At 38.4% G+C, this 13,977-nt stretch overlaps 1 long non-coding RNA gene across 4 annotated transcripts; it reads left to right on the top strand.

The window, feature by feature from the left end:
* The first annotated feature begins 11,526 nt into the window (after window positions 1-11,526).
* On the top strand, window positions 11,527-13,589 carry LOC144987128 (uncharacterized). Of its 4 annotated transcripts, none has more exons than XR_013651000.1 (3): window positions 11,527-11,601; window positions 12,325-12,723; window positions 12,899-13,589. It is a non-coding gene; the product is annotated as an uncharacterized LOC144987128 (long non-coding RNA). The 4 variants fall into 4 exon arrangements; XR_013650998.1 differs by having other exon boundaries at window positions 11,534-11,601; window positions 12,018-12,723; XR_013650999.1 differs by lacking the exon at window positions 11,527-11,601 and having other exon boundaries at window positions 11,821-12,514; window positions 12,594-12,723.
* Window positions 13,590-13,977: the final 388 nt, after the last annotated feature.

The following is a 13,977-nucleotide window of genomic DNA, read 5'->3' as shown; positions in this document are numbered from 1 at the left end:
TTGTTCATAATTTTTAAAAAAAAATATGACCTTGTGCAATCACAATCAACCAATTAATCTCTGATAAATACATGAAAAGATTGTGAAATTGTGAAAAATCTGCAGACAGATTTTAAATTATATTACTAAATATATTTCATCTTGCTTTAAACACCTGTTCATTATTTTAAACTGCATTTTTAAATATTCAATTTTATTCATGTTGGATATTATTATAATTCTATGGCTTTTTTTGGAAACTTGGATTTCTAAAACAATATTTTCCAAAGTTGCTTTGTTTTTATTTCACATTGCTGTTTTTAGAATGACTTATTTATTTTGTAATGATCTTTTTTTAGCAGAAAGAGTCTGTCTGACAATCAAACCAGACGAGGTGGAGACACCTTTGAGATTGGCTACTCCCTTACTCAGACATAAGCAGCAGCACCCTAATTACATCGATCGAAGTCGCTTCAGCGAACTTGACGGTGCAATGCACTCCCCTCAACACTAGGTGGGAGTATGCACCTCAAGACATCGACAGTGTTGCCAAATTGAGCAGTTTTCCGCACCATTGGGTGGTTTTGGTTCTTAATTTGCTGGTAAAAATGGCTATGGGTGGGTAGGCATAATTTGGGCGGTTTTAGGGTCAGTTCTGCGTTGTTTTTTTTCTCATGAAGATATATCAGTGAACTAAGTAAAGCTGGGTGGCTGTTGGAGTTCCTCTAATCTTTTATGTACTGAAGCTCCATCAACGCACGGCAGATGCTTAATGGCCCTGGGCTCTGTCATATAACCTGTTGTTGGCGGTTTGTCGCCCCACCTGTCCAAAATTGTGTCCTTTAAAGGTTGACTCCACGGTGGGAGGAGCTACCAGCTAATGTTTTTAGGCTGATCGCTACATGAAGCGGTGTCTGTGTTTATCATACTTACAATGCATGGAATACACGGATAATTTTGAGATCAGGTTTATTCATTTTGAAGAGTTCATGTTTCCATGTTTGAGCTCATGAGAACGTTCAGAGATTCACACACAATTGGTTGATTGTGTGATTGCACAAGGTGATTGCACAAGGTCATTTTTATTTTTTTAATTTTGAACAATTTGGGGCTCCATAGTTTACATCCTCTGCAGTTGCAAGTTGCTCAACCCCACCCCACCCCCACACGCTTTCCTTCAATGTTTTCTGCACAGAGATCACATAATATTCTCATTGCAGCAGCAAACTGACATGATATTAGGGGGACCCTAGTACATACCAACTGTGCATGGAAATGTGCCTTTTTGTCTAGAAAACCAGCAGGAGAAAAACCAATGGCAGGGGATACAAGATATTACCACACATATTGCTGGTAGAACTGAGACGACTTTTATTCAAGCTGGGGATCACACTGATATGATATAGTTGGGGTAATTGTTAGAACACTTGCCATGACATTTGTGGTATCACTAATAGTTTAAAAAAAACGGCCTCTAAACTGCTTTGCCGAGTCTGCAAAACAAGCTAGCCACTCAAGTACGACACAAACTGACTAATTTGCTGGTTCAAATAAAGCCACGAGGTATTGTTCTGACTAGTACCTTCGTGGTCCAATGTGAAATAAGAATACATAAAAAAATAATTAAAATGAATAGTCAAAAAGGCATTTCCACCCACAGAACTTTGGCTCACTGGATATTTTCTCTTTTTGGACCATTCTATGTAAACCCTAGAGATGGTTTTGGGTGAAAATCACAGCAGATCAGCAGTTCGGAAATACTGAGACCAGCCCAACTGGCACCAATTACCATGCCACTTTCAGAGTGATCACCTTTCTTCCTCATTTTGATGCTCGGTTTGAACTGCAGCAGATCATCTTGACAATGTCTACATGCCTAAATGCATTGAGTTGCTGCCATGTGATTGGCTGATTAGAGGTTTCCTCAGGTCTTCCTCCAGGCCTCCCTCTAGCTGGTTGCATCCACAGCTCGGCTTGTCTCTATGGGGTTAGAGCAGGGGTGTCAAACATACGGCCCGCCCAGTAATAAAGAGTAAAAATCATAAGGATGTTTAGAAAAAAGCAAGTTTCTAGTCCATTCCTGTGGCGAGTTATATTTTAAAGAAATAAAGGAAATGTGCAATTCCGCCACTAGGGGGAGCAAACGAAAAGCAAAACAGGTGAAACAGCTTATCTCTACAGGTGTCAAAAGCGAAACCTAACAGCTATGCGTCTGGGTAAGATGCAGTTTGGTTCCCCACGAGTCTCACCGCTGTTACATTGCTATAAGAATGATCAGCAGTAATGACCTAATGACCCTAATGACCAAAATGTTGTCAAAAAGAAAAAAAAGGTTGAGGTGGAGTGCCGAGCTTTCCAGGAAGAATTGACAAAGTTTTGTTTGTTCACAGAGCTAAATGCAAAATCTGCATTCTTGGTATGTTATCAAGAGGTCGCAGTTCTCAACGAATATGACATTCAGCACCACTATGAGACTCACTATAGTTGAGTTGAGAAAAGTGAAGATTTACCAACTACTAGCTGGACTGACAAAATAACCGCCTGCATTTACTGCAGCAGTGACTCCAGTGATGGAACAGTGACTGACACCTTATTTCAAACAAGTTGTAGCAAACATCCAAACCATTTTCGGGTGGTGAAATAATTGAAAAATGCTGAAGGCTGCAGAAGTCTTGTGCCCCAAAAAGCAGTCGACCTTTGGTAACATAAGTCTGTCAAGAAATACAATTGCAGATACAAAATGTCTGAGGAGACTTGGGCACCACATGAAGGAATCCAGTTATTTATTGTATTTTCGGTTGCAATTGATGAAAGCAATGACATCATAAATACAGCTGTGCATATTTATTAGAAGTGTTATACAGACCATCACAGCAGAGTTTCTTGAGATGATCGACACAACAACAGCTGATGACATAGTCAGCTCTCTAGTTACTCCGCCAGACTATGTCTGAGTGAACTGGTCACGTAATGTCAGTCTGGTCACTGATGGCGCCCCATTAAAGGTCAGGAAGCAGGTGATGCCACAAAATTCAGGCAACCAACCAGGAAAAGATTCTTGGACCTTTCATTGTGTTTTGCACACTTGAATGACACTAAATGTCTTTCTGCACAGGATATGAATCCTGATATTGATGGCTTGGTGAAGTTTTAGGAGAAAAAGGGAGATTAACTCCAAATTCTCATTTTCACAAATGTTTGCAAGTTTAACTTAGTTTAATATTTCATTGAGTTGCACATTTACATTCTAGGCAGGGTGTTTCATTTCTTCAGACTAGCAAAACCACCCCAATTCATTTATACTTTTATTGTTTATGTATCTTTTTATTATTTTATAAATTTATCTAGTTTTATTCCTGTAATCGTGTTTTATGATTGTTGTGTACCTATAAGGCAATCGTGGGTGCCCAGAAGGGCGCCATGTACGTAAAATGTGTTATTATTATTATTATTATTAATGAGCAGTTGGGCAGATGTGCCTAATAAAATAGCCAGTGAGTGTTTTTTTTTTTTTTTTATCCAATACTCACCTGTGGTCATGAGTATTGGATCAAAGAATACAGACGTCAGGCCCCTGGTTGACCTACTGTATTACGTAGCTAATCCTTTGACAAACATGGTAAAAGAAGTGACAATGAGTTGAAAAAAATACTTCCATGTGATGTACAAAGCTATTAGCAATGTTATTTGCATGTGTGGTGGACCGAGCAGAATAAGTCAAGGACAGCAAACAATTTTATCAAAAATATTTAAATTTATTTTTCAAAAAGTGTAAATGGGCAAAAATGGGCCCTTAAAATAGGTCCAAGTAACAAAATTAACTCAAGCTTTTAAACGTAACAGAGGACAACGGAACAGAAAAAACAAACGTAATTACCGTAATTTCCGGACTATAAGCCACTACTTTTGTCCTGCGCTTACAGCCCCGCGGCTTATTCAGTGACACGGTTTATTTATGGATTTATTTGGCGGCTGCCATGAACGTATTTTCAGTTTCAGAGCATGGGTTGAATGCTTACTCAACTCCAAGGAACAAGTCCTTTATGTTTGAACACACCTCTAAGCAGCCAAACAGCATGGACTTGACTTCAGGTCTTAGACACTTCAGGCATGGTTCAACAAAAAGAAACACGCATGCCCAGCCGCATCCCAGAATCCTTTGGTGCCATTATACCCAACGTGCACGTGATCGCCACTACAATATGACGCAGCTTTCAAGTTAAAAGCAATCGTTAAGAGCAGCATGAAAAAATCCACCATCACCAACGGGTTTGGAAAAGCCGGTCAGCTGCGTGACGTAAAAGCTGTAATCTGCAGCTTGGCTGCACGTAAATATGTGGGAATAACATCAGCCTTTATTTTGTCGGGACACGACTGGAAACACAAATTGACGTGACCGTTTTAACGGTTTCTAAGGATTGAGCGCAATTTTAATTTGAAAAGCTCACACCGACCCACAGCCGCCGTGTGAGCTGGAGAGATGTTCTCCTGCTGCTCGTTCACATTGAGCTGCGGGACCGATGGCAGTCTGAAGGCTCCCACACGTTACAACACATCCTCCCCTCATACACAAAACGTACAGTATAAAGTCGGATTGCTCCGCACAGACACGATTCGCTCCGTCCACCGGCGCAATGGGGACGAAGCGCTCCTCCCTGGAGCCGCCCTGGGCAGGGGTGTCGGAGAAGATAGGAAGGGGAGACAAGGAGCGCGCGGGGCGAGCGCGGAGCGCATAGGCGTCCGCGGAGCAACAGTGTTTGTTGTGGAAGGAAACTTCTGACGCACGCGCCGCGCTGAGGCACGCGCTTTTCAGTCGACGCTGCTTTATTTTACTGGTGTGTTTTTTTAACCAGCCCTACCATATTGCTGCCGCGACACAAGCGGAAGGAGAGCTGTTACCGTTCGCCCCTCCATCCACTGCTGCACCTTGCCCATTCTTAAACACCGGCGACACCGGGCGTTGGCCCCCCCTTTAGCCCCTAAGACTCATGGGAAATGGGGAATCGCGGAGGTAAATTTCCTCATCATAACTGAGGGATGTAATATTGATTATATGGTAACTGTTTGTAATTTTATGTATGATAGCTCAATTGTCAAAAAGTAAAAAAATAAATAAATAAAATAAAACCATCACTGAGGAACTTGTGAACAGAAGTGACTTCCATGCTGTTTAGCAGATGTTGGCGTATTCAAGTTCATGAGCTGACGCAAGGCTGTCTCCTCCCACATTTGCACCCAATCTGGGAGTCAGGATGTGCTTTGTCGGGCTAACGGTGTTGCGTAATGCATGCGGCCTGTACACTGACGCAGATTATGTATGTAAAAAGCAAGCTTAATACGTGAAAATGAGTGGGTGCAGCTTGTGATCGAGTGCGCTCTATAACCTGGAAATTACGGTAAACTGACCTACCTAAATGAAAACACAAGGGAACATATATAGTGGCTAATCAAACCAACTAGACACACAAGGGGGAAAACAAACTAAACTAATGTCCAACATGTGATAAATGAACATACACAATGAATGAAACTAAGGACCATCAAAATGGAAACTAAAGTAAAGAAACACAAAAAGAGTTCCTTGTCCACTGGGCGATGGTTCAGTCCAATTAGCTGCCTGCTGAATATAAGGCCTCTGCTGACTGACATGCATTCTTGTGTCAGGCCTGACTTGATTGTTCCAGCAGCAGATGACAGCAGCAACAATGGTTCCCTTTACCATTGGTAACTTAAACAAAACATCAAATTATAATAAAGTAAACTGAAACATGTTAATAAATTTTATGATCAAATGTGTGTTATTTTTGAAAAAGAAATCTAAAAGTATATGAAAACAAATCAAGTGAACAGATTTATGTAGGGTGTGGGGCAGGAGGTTACTGCCCTGATGGTGATGCAGCGTAGGCAGCCAACACAGCATGTGCCAAGCCTTTTCCAGGATTTTTGGGTTTCTTTGTAAAGGCAAACAAAAATATCTCTGTTGGGAGGGTCTGCACAGGTTTTGATTGTGCAAATCAAGGCCAGCAATTTTTTGTCCCTCATGTTAAGATAGCCAAATTATTCAAGTCAAGAGCAGTAGTATCTTTACTTGGCAAGATGTAACTTCATTTGGAAATTTGTACATCCAATAATATTTACTGAATTAAAGAGATGTATGACATTGTTGATTTTTTAAATTTATTTTGCCAGCTCCTTTCAGGGATCTTTATTCTGAATTATTCTCCTCCATCTAATCCTCTCCTCTATTCTCCTCACTTACATCAACAACACACCAACCACCTTCATGCCCTCCTTCACGTATGCTGAATCTCCTCTTTGGCCTTCCTCTAGGCCTCTTTCCTAGTAGCTCCAGCCTCAGCATCCTTTTTACAATAAAATCGTTTTCTATTATGAACCATCTCAATCTGCTTTCATGTCGTTACATGCTCCAACCTGGAAAACCTCCTTGTCACCTCTATCTCTTTGCTTTGTTAGTGTGTAAAAATATCCTCCTCCTTCCTTTGTGTCCAACTCTTTGTACAAATCTTAATACCCTTTGTCACTCCATGCTGCATTTTTTTGTCTCCTGTCTTACCAATTTTCAATTTTTTCTTAGCTGTTCTTTTCTTCTTTAAAAAACACCTATCACTAACACCAAATGCACTACCTAATTGGGTATATTTGAATAAACTTTTATGTCATTGAGGACAATCATAGGACAATAGTAAGGAAAATGTGTAAACTGGAGGCATAATGGGATATAAAGATGAAAAATGTATTCAGCTTAGTTGATGATGCCAGTAAGGGGGATAGAATGCACGAAAATGTTGGTGCTACACAGGCCACTGTGCGCAAGACTTACACCAACACAAGTTTTTATACAAACCCACAGTTTGAAAGATGATGTCACCTATAAAGCTCTGTGCAACACCCTCTCTTACATTGTAAATACAAACACATATGCCAAATAGTGTTTGTGGATTTCTGTTCATTTTATTGAATCAGCCCAATCAAAGTGAATAACAATCTACAGTCTGCAACTGGGATATCACCTTTATCTGTAAAATAAAAAATTTAACAAACCCCAGCACGTCAGGGTTGGGAATGGCACATCTTTAGCAATCATCCTGAACACTGGAGTCCTCCAGGGCTGTCTTCTGAGTCCAGCTGGATTCATTTTGTTCACGATGCCCTGCATTCCCCCAACTTGGTCACTGAGATCTACTTACAGAGACAATAAAGGTGGAAAATATGGTCCACTCGGACTCAATGTCCCCAGCCTCCCTCTGTGCCAGTTTGAAGCTCTCCTAGATGTGGGAGTTAAAGGCCCCACTAGCGAATCCAACTCATCGGCAGGTAGTGATCAGCTTTTTACCTAAGTGTCCAAGACACATGACCGGAGGTTACCTGAAAGGACAGCAAAGTCCATCATCCATCTCCTGTCATCAAGAATCCACTCTGATCAATTTTACCATTTAAAACAGCAGAAATACAACATGACTAAACACATACTTTTAGAAATTGTACTCCTGGGGAACGCCATGAAGGAAGACATGAAGTTAGCTGTAAAGTAAAGTAGAGGATTCAGAAGAGGGTTAGATGAAGGAAGCTGTTTCACTGTGGTGATCCCTGAAGGGAAAAGCTGAAAGGAAAAGTAGAAATAAGATAACGTATTCTGTCCTTGGGCCTGTGTTGAGATAATTACCTTAGAATTAAATCAATATTTATTTAGCAGTTTTCATACTTTGTAACACAAAGTGCTGCACACATGAAATCTTTCCACCTTTATCCACCTTTGTCATGGTAGGGAGAACACGTCAATGTAAGAGTGGGGTCATCTAAGATAGCACAAGGGTTAATGCTCATTTAAAGTATCCTAATTGAGTCAATTTTAGGTTAGTGAATCAGATAATTCAAAATAAACCAAAATTGAGAGTGAATTGAATCGGCAACCACAAATATCGAATTGAATCATGAACCATTACACCCCTATGAAAGTTTAAATTAGCATTTTTGCTAAAAGCTTTCAAGATAGTTGTTTAAGTCAGTTATCCAGAATCACATTTGGAAATGTTATTTTAATGTAAATTACAGATCACTTACCTGATATAGCAATGCATTATCTTTATGATTTCCTCGCAGTTAATGAGCCCAGAGAACATTTGATCACGTGATCAAAGCCAAGTAAAGAATACTGCAAAGCATACATTTGAACGCCGTTATTACCAGACTGGGTTAGAAGAAACGTGACACATTCCTGCTGATTAAACCAGCTTGTGATATTGTTTTCATTGTTTCACATTGAAAAGGAGTCAAAAGACGAAACTGGCAAGCTGCAGAAACAGTACAAACAGAAGCAATCTACCATTCATTGTGCTAAAGTAAAATGGACATGACAATGTAAATGCAAAAGATATATATATATATCTTTAATGGGTGAGGAAATATACTTGTTTCTACCTGAATTTTGGGTAACACTTTATATTAAGATTCCTTAACAAGCTTTGTTAACACATTAACAAGCATTATAAATGAATTTATAGGGTGTTAGTAAGACATTTATTAGTACAATAAGTCTAATAAGGTTTATTAAATTACTTAGTTAACACATTTACAAGCATTATTATTAGGATGTTTTCAAGATGCTAATGATGCATTTACTGATATTATAGGTGCTTAACAAATGTGTCAGTGTTAATAAGCTTAATAAGATTTATTAACAACCTTTGTTAACAAATTAAGAAGTATTATTATTGTTTGGGGTTCTAGTAAGATATTTATTAGCATTATAGATGCCTGACACAAGCCGAAGTGTTCATAAGCTTAATAAGTTTTATTAACTAACTTAACAAATTCTTATAGCTTATCCTTATAGCTATGCTAGTCATCCAACACCAGTATATATGTTTTTAAAAAAAAAATATTTGTCTGAATTAAATTATTAAATATCTTTTACAGAACGATTTGTGTATGTTTAGTCTGTTTTAATGTCATACAGTTATGCTTTGTCGTTGTTTGTGCTAAAAAACGTCCACACTTTAGATGGGGTGCTGCAAAACAATTAATAAACTATTAACAAAGTTGATTAATAAATTTGTAAAGCTTATAAGCAGTTTAGTAATATTTAGAAGACAATGGTCTGACTTTAGATGTTAATAAATCTTATTAACACTTTCAGGTATTTGCAATAAATCTATAATGCTAATAAATATCTTACCAGCATCTGACATATTAATAAAGCCTATTAATTTTTTAAGTTAGTTAATAAAATTTATTAAGCTTATGAACACTTCGGCTTGTGTCAGGCATCTATAATGCTAATAAATATCTTACTAGAACCCCAAACAATAATAATACTTCTTAATTTGTTAACAAAGGTTGTTAATAAATCTTATTAAGCTTATTAACACTGACACATTTGTTAAGCACCTATAATATCAGTAAATGCATCATTAGCATCTTGAAAACATCCTAATAATAATGCTTGTAAATGTGTTAACTAAGTAATTTAATAAACCTTATTAGACTTATTGTACTGATAAATGTCTTACTAACACCCTATAAATTCATTTATAATGATTGTTAATGTGTTAACAGAGCTTGTTAAGGAATCTTAATATAAAGTGTTACCGAATTTTGTTTTCTTACAAAAATGTTATTGTGAAATGTGTTTAAAAAGGCTAAGAGACTTTGTACATTGTTTCATACAATGATTTGGAAAGTCTTTTTGTAGTTTTTGGCTCAAAGTATTTCCAAAGTCTTTCCACATTTTTATGTTCACATAATAGATTCTGTGCATAGTGGCGGCTTATCTGCAACTTTCTGAAACGGATAGCCTGTGCTGATGAGAGGTGTGGAGCTTTAGGACTCTTCTGGCATCGGTTCCAAACCAGCAATGGCCACTTTAAGGAATCCTGCACTTTTGACTAAAATGAAATGTTTTGCTCTCATGCATCACATCAATTCACCAGTGTTGCAAACCTTCTGACCTTGCACTTGTAAAGCTAATTAAGATAGAAACAATGTCTGCATTTAAAAAAAATACTGTCTGAAAGCTGGATACATCACATAAGGTATAAGTTACTAAGAATGGTAGGATCACTGCGTCTGCAGCTTTGAGTCTCATATTTCACATCAGGGTCACATTTGGTCATTTCACATTCAAGCCCAGTGTGATGATGATGACATCTGTAGGAAGCAGAGCCAATCCATAAGATCCTACCCTTCAACCCCATAGGAATGGATACAGGAAGGGCATTTTACATTGTAAATTAGATTTATGATGACATTCAACTATGGTAAGGGTAATGTTAAGGTTACAACAAGGAGATAGACATTGAGATAAATGAGCAAATGTTTGCTGTGGAGATATTAGGCTTCTCCTCTCACCATGAACTTGAGCATTAAGACTTAAAAACAGACAGTATAAAAGCAGTTTTCTTTTTCATTATTCTTAGATTTATCCTTAGAAGAAGCCCTATATGAGCAAACAATTTTTTTCAAGGCGAAATGCTGTTTTAAGCTAACTACAACCACATTTAAACCACATAAGAAATTAAAGAAAACCAAAAAGTCTATTCTGTCACATAGAAAAGTTATCTGAGAATTGTTGTTTTCACTTTGGTTTTCAAAGCAATCACAAATTTAAAAAAGATTTTCTTTTATTTCGATTGTTCCTGGTGGAAACTATTTCTGTTCCTTGATTGCGTTACACGAGGAAGGGTGCTTTTACTGGAAATAGGATTGTTACACATTTCTTCAGATCTGGAGTGGTTTCACTTTGGAGCCCAACTTGTACAATGGTATACTATCTTTTATAACTACATACAGCCGGCCTGTTGTTCCACACTCTAAACAGAGGCCAACCAATGGAAAACTCTCCATTGTGTTTTAAACAAGAGTTCCACACACCACTGCTGTTTCAGAAAAAGCAGAATGTTTGCAGAAAAAAACAGCGTCAGTCATTTGGTCTCTCAGACAAAACACCGGAGAGACCGGTTATGCTGACTTGACTCACTTTGTTTCAAATGAAATTTTGCATTTCCTTCCGATCACTGCTGAAATGCACATCCAGACCTCTACTTGCAATGCTATCTTTACTCAGGCCCAAGCAAAATATCTACATCACACATGCATATACATACACATACGTCTAGTATGAGGTGCCGTGTAGGACATAACTCAGAATTAGCATTCATAAACACATGTGAAATCTCTCACACACACTAGTGAAATGCTTGTATACATACAACTGAAAATGTATTCATTCACATACACATGTGAAATCTCTCACATACACATGTGAAATCTCTCACATACACATGTGAAAATGCTTTCACATACACATGTGAAAATGCTCTCACACACACTACTGAAAATGCTCTCACATACACAAGTGAAAATGCTCTCACATACACATGTGAAAATGCTCTCACATACACATGTGAAAATCCTCTCACATACACATGTGAAAATGCTCTCACATACACTATCCAAAATGCTCTCACATACACTACTGAAATTTTCGACAGAAACGGAAGGCATTTCAGTAGAAATGGAAGTTGGCTGATTATCGCGAGATAATCATTCGTCTGAATCATTCGAAAATGGCAGCCGGTTGCGCAAGGAAAACCACCGAAACGTGTAAGTATATTAAAAAATATCCAGTATCTGTTGTAAAATATATTTGTAAATACTTAAGATGATGTGTTTAATATGTTATATTCCTCAATCAACAACCTAGATTGTTTTGAAGCTCATCAATTTCAGTAATGCTAAAGCTAACGCTAACGCGAATTAGCGTTGAAGGCTAAAAACAAACGCTAGATATTACATCAAAAAGCAGTGACTTTCAACCGTAGTCACAAGTTATTAACACATGTTTTAAATGTGTTCATATATGTAGGGACAGACGAGGATGAGGAAAATCCGATCCATTTGCGGATGGAGAAAGATAGCCTGTTTGTTTTCAAGCTAGCTCGTGCCAGATGGGTAGAGACATATGATCAGATTTGACTTCATTTTAATAAACTGTTAATCGTTGTCGTACTGGGTTAAAGGTTTATGTTAAAGACCCAGAAGAGAGAGGAGGAAAGGGCTAGAAGGGAGGAACAGCGACAGGAGAGTCTGTTAAGTTTACTTGAGTTGAAATTATTGTTCTAAAATGTAATGCAGCCATTGTTTTTCCAATTTGTTTAATAAATGTATGAACAAAAATGAATAATTTACATGTATTATTTAAATCTGAGCTATTTTTAACAATCTTAAAAGGATTTTCATATAAATATCAGATGTACATATTTAGAATTTCGTTTTATATGTTAATATTTATTTTTATACATGTTAACAATAATCCTGGTCTTCTAGAGTCATGTGTGTCACAGTTGGAGCTGAAAGGAAAGCAAAGATTTGTCCTTGCAGACAGACGTGACTCTGCTCGTCCTGCATGTTCCTGGTGTTGATCTGCTGTGGCTCAACATCTGTGGCTAAGCAGTCGCCTTTGCTGATGCACAGAATGTGCAGAATTGAACTGCAGGCAATGATTTTCATTGCAAAGGTTGGTTTTACTTCCAGTGCCCCCAGAAATATTGCTCTCCTCCTCATCTTTATCATGCCAAATGCTCTCTTCACAACAGAGCGTGTTCTGGAGTGGTTCTGGTTATAACTGCCTCAATGGCATTCCTCATGGGTTCCCTGTAGGGTGTCAGCAGCATGATGGGATGTGCAATGCAGGGATACCCACCATCACCCAAAAGGATCCTTCAGGTGGGTTTGTTTGATTTACATAAATTGGGCTTTTACGTAGAACCCGTGAATCATGGATTGATCCTGGATTCCCAACAAAAATATCTATAAATTTGGCATTAGAGTCACATACAGCATGCATTTTAATGGAATAAAAAAGCTTCCTGTTAAAATAACAAGCTGCATTTTCTTTTAGGGCCTTTATTCTTATGTGGCAGCCATCAATGCTCCTTGTGACCCTTTGGAAGGAGAAAGACCAAGCGAGCTGCTAAAATCCAGAGGCGACTTATGGTAGTTCATTCCCACTGGGAAGCTGGGTGACCCTGCTCATCAGCTGGAGGATGCGGTCTGCCGTCCTGTGGACAACATCGCTCACGGTGGACCGTGTCATGTCAAAGACTCTGGCTACCACACTGTAAGATGTGCCACACGCCAGCCAGAAAAGAAACACCAGGACGTCAGTCTCCTGTGACCCCCCAGAGTGTGAGGAACCCGAAGCTGATGCTTCAGGACCATCGACCCAGATGCTCGATGGTCCTGCGGGTCAACCGAAAATCCAGTCTTGTGTCGGACTGACCGTCAGCGTGAAGGGCCAGGACAGACACCTTTGTGTTGGTAAAGCAGTAGAGACGTGGAAGACCCTGGAAAATGCAACAATAATTATTTCATTGAGGAAATTAAATCACATTTTTTTAATGTTTCTATTTATTTTGATGTCTTACATTTTAGATTATGAAGTATTTATTAATTCTGGAAAATCTCGTGGTTTTTATTTGGCTGGGTTTTTGGATTTTCTTTTAAACTTTAAAAAATGAAAGTTTTTGTTTTGTTTTTGTTTAAAACAAGTGATATGGTTTGACTCTGAATAAAAAATTCTAAACTTTGAACTCACAAGTGTTTCATGTAATTGGACTACACAACTCACTTGAAAAAGAATGTTAAACTCTTACCCAGCAGACTGTGTAACCTTGAGCATGATTAGTAACAAAGTTTAAGTTAAAGTTTAAGTTTAACTAAAAAAAAAGCTTTAAGTTTAACTCACAAGTTATTCCGTCTGGTCAGGGCATCCAGAGGAAATCTTCTGAGATGTCTGCTTGTCCTTGCCGTCCTGTGATGCTGCATATCTGCTCGTTTTCAGTTTGATCTCACGAAAAACGGTTGAATTATTGCCAGGAACACGGACAGATTCATTTTCAAAGCCATTTTCAGTAAGGTGTAAGAAAACTACAGAAAAAAATGCCTCCTTGCAAGAGCCCGTTAATCGTTCAGCGGCAC

The sequence above is a fragment of the Oryzias latipes genome, chromosome 18 (genome assembly GCF_053564925.1).
Source record: "Oryzias latipes strain Hd-rR chromosome 18, Olatipes_Hd-rR_3.1".
Taxonomy (NCBI): Eukaryota; Metazoa; Chordata; class Actinopteri; order Beloniformes; family Adrianichthyidae; genus Oryzias; species Oryzias latipes.
This window is presented reverse-complemented; position numbering and strand designations above follow the sequence as displayed.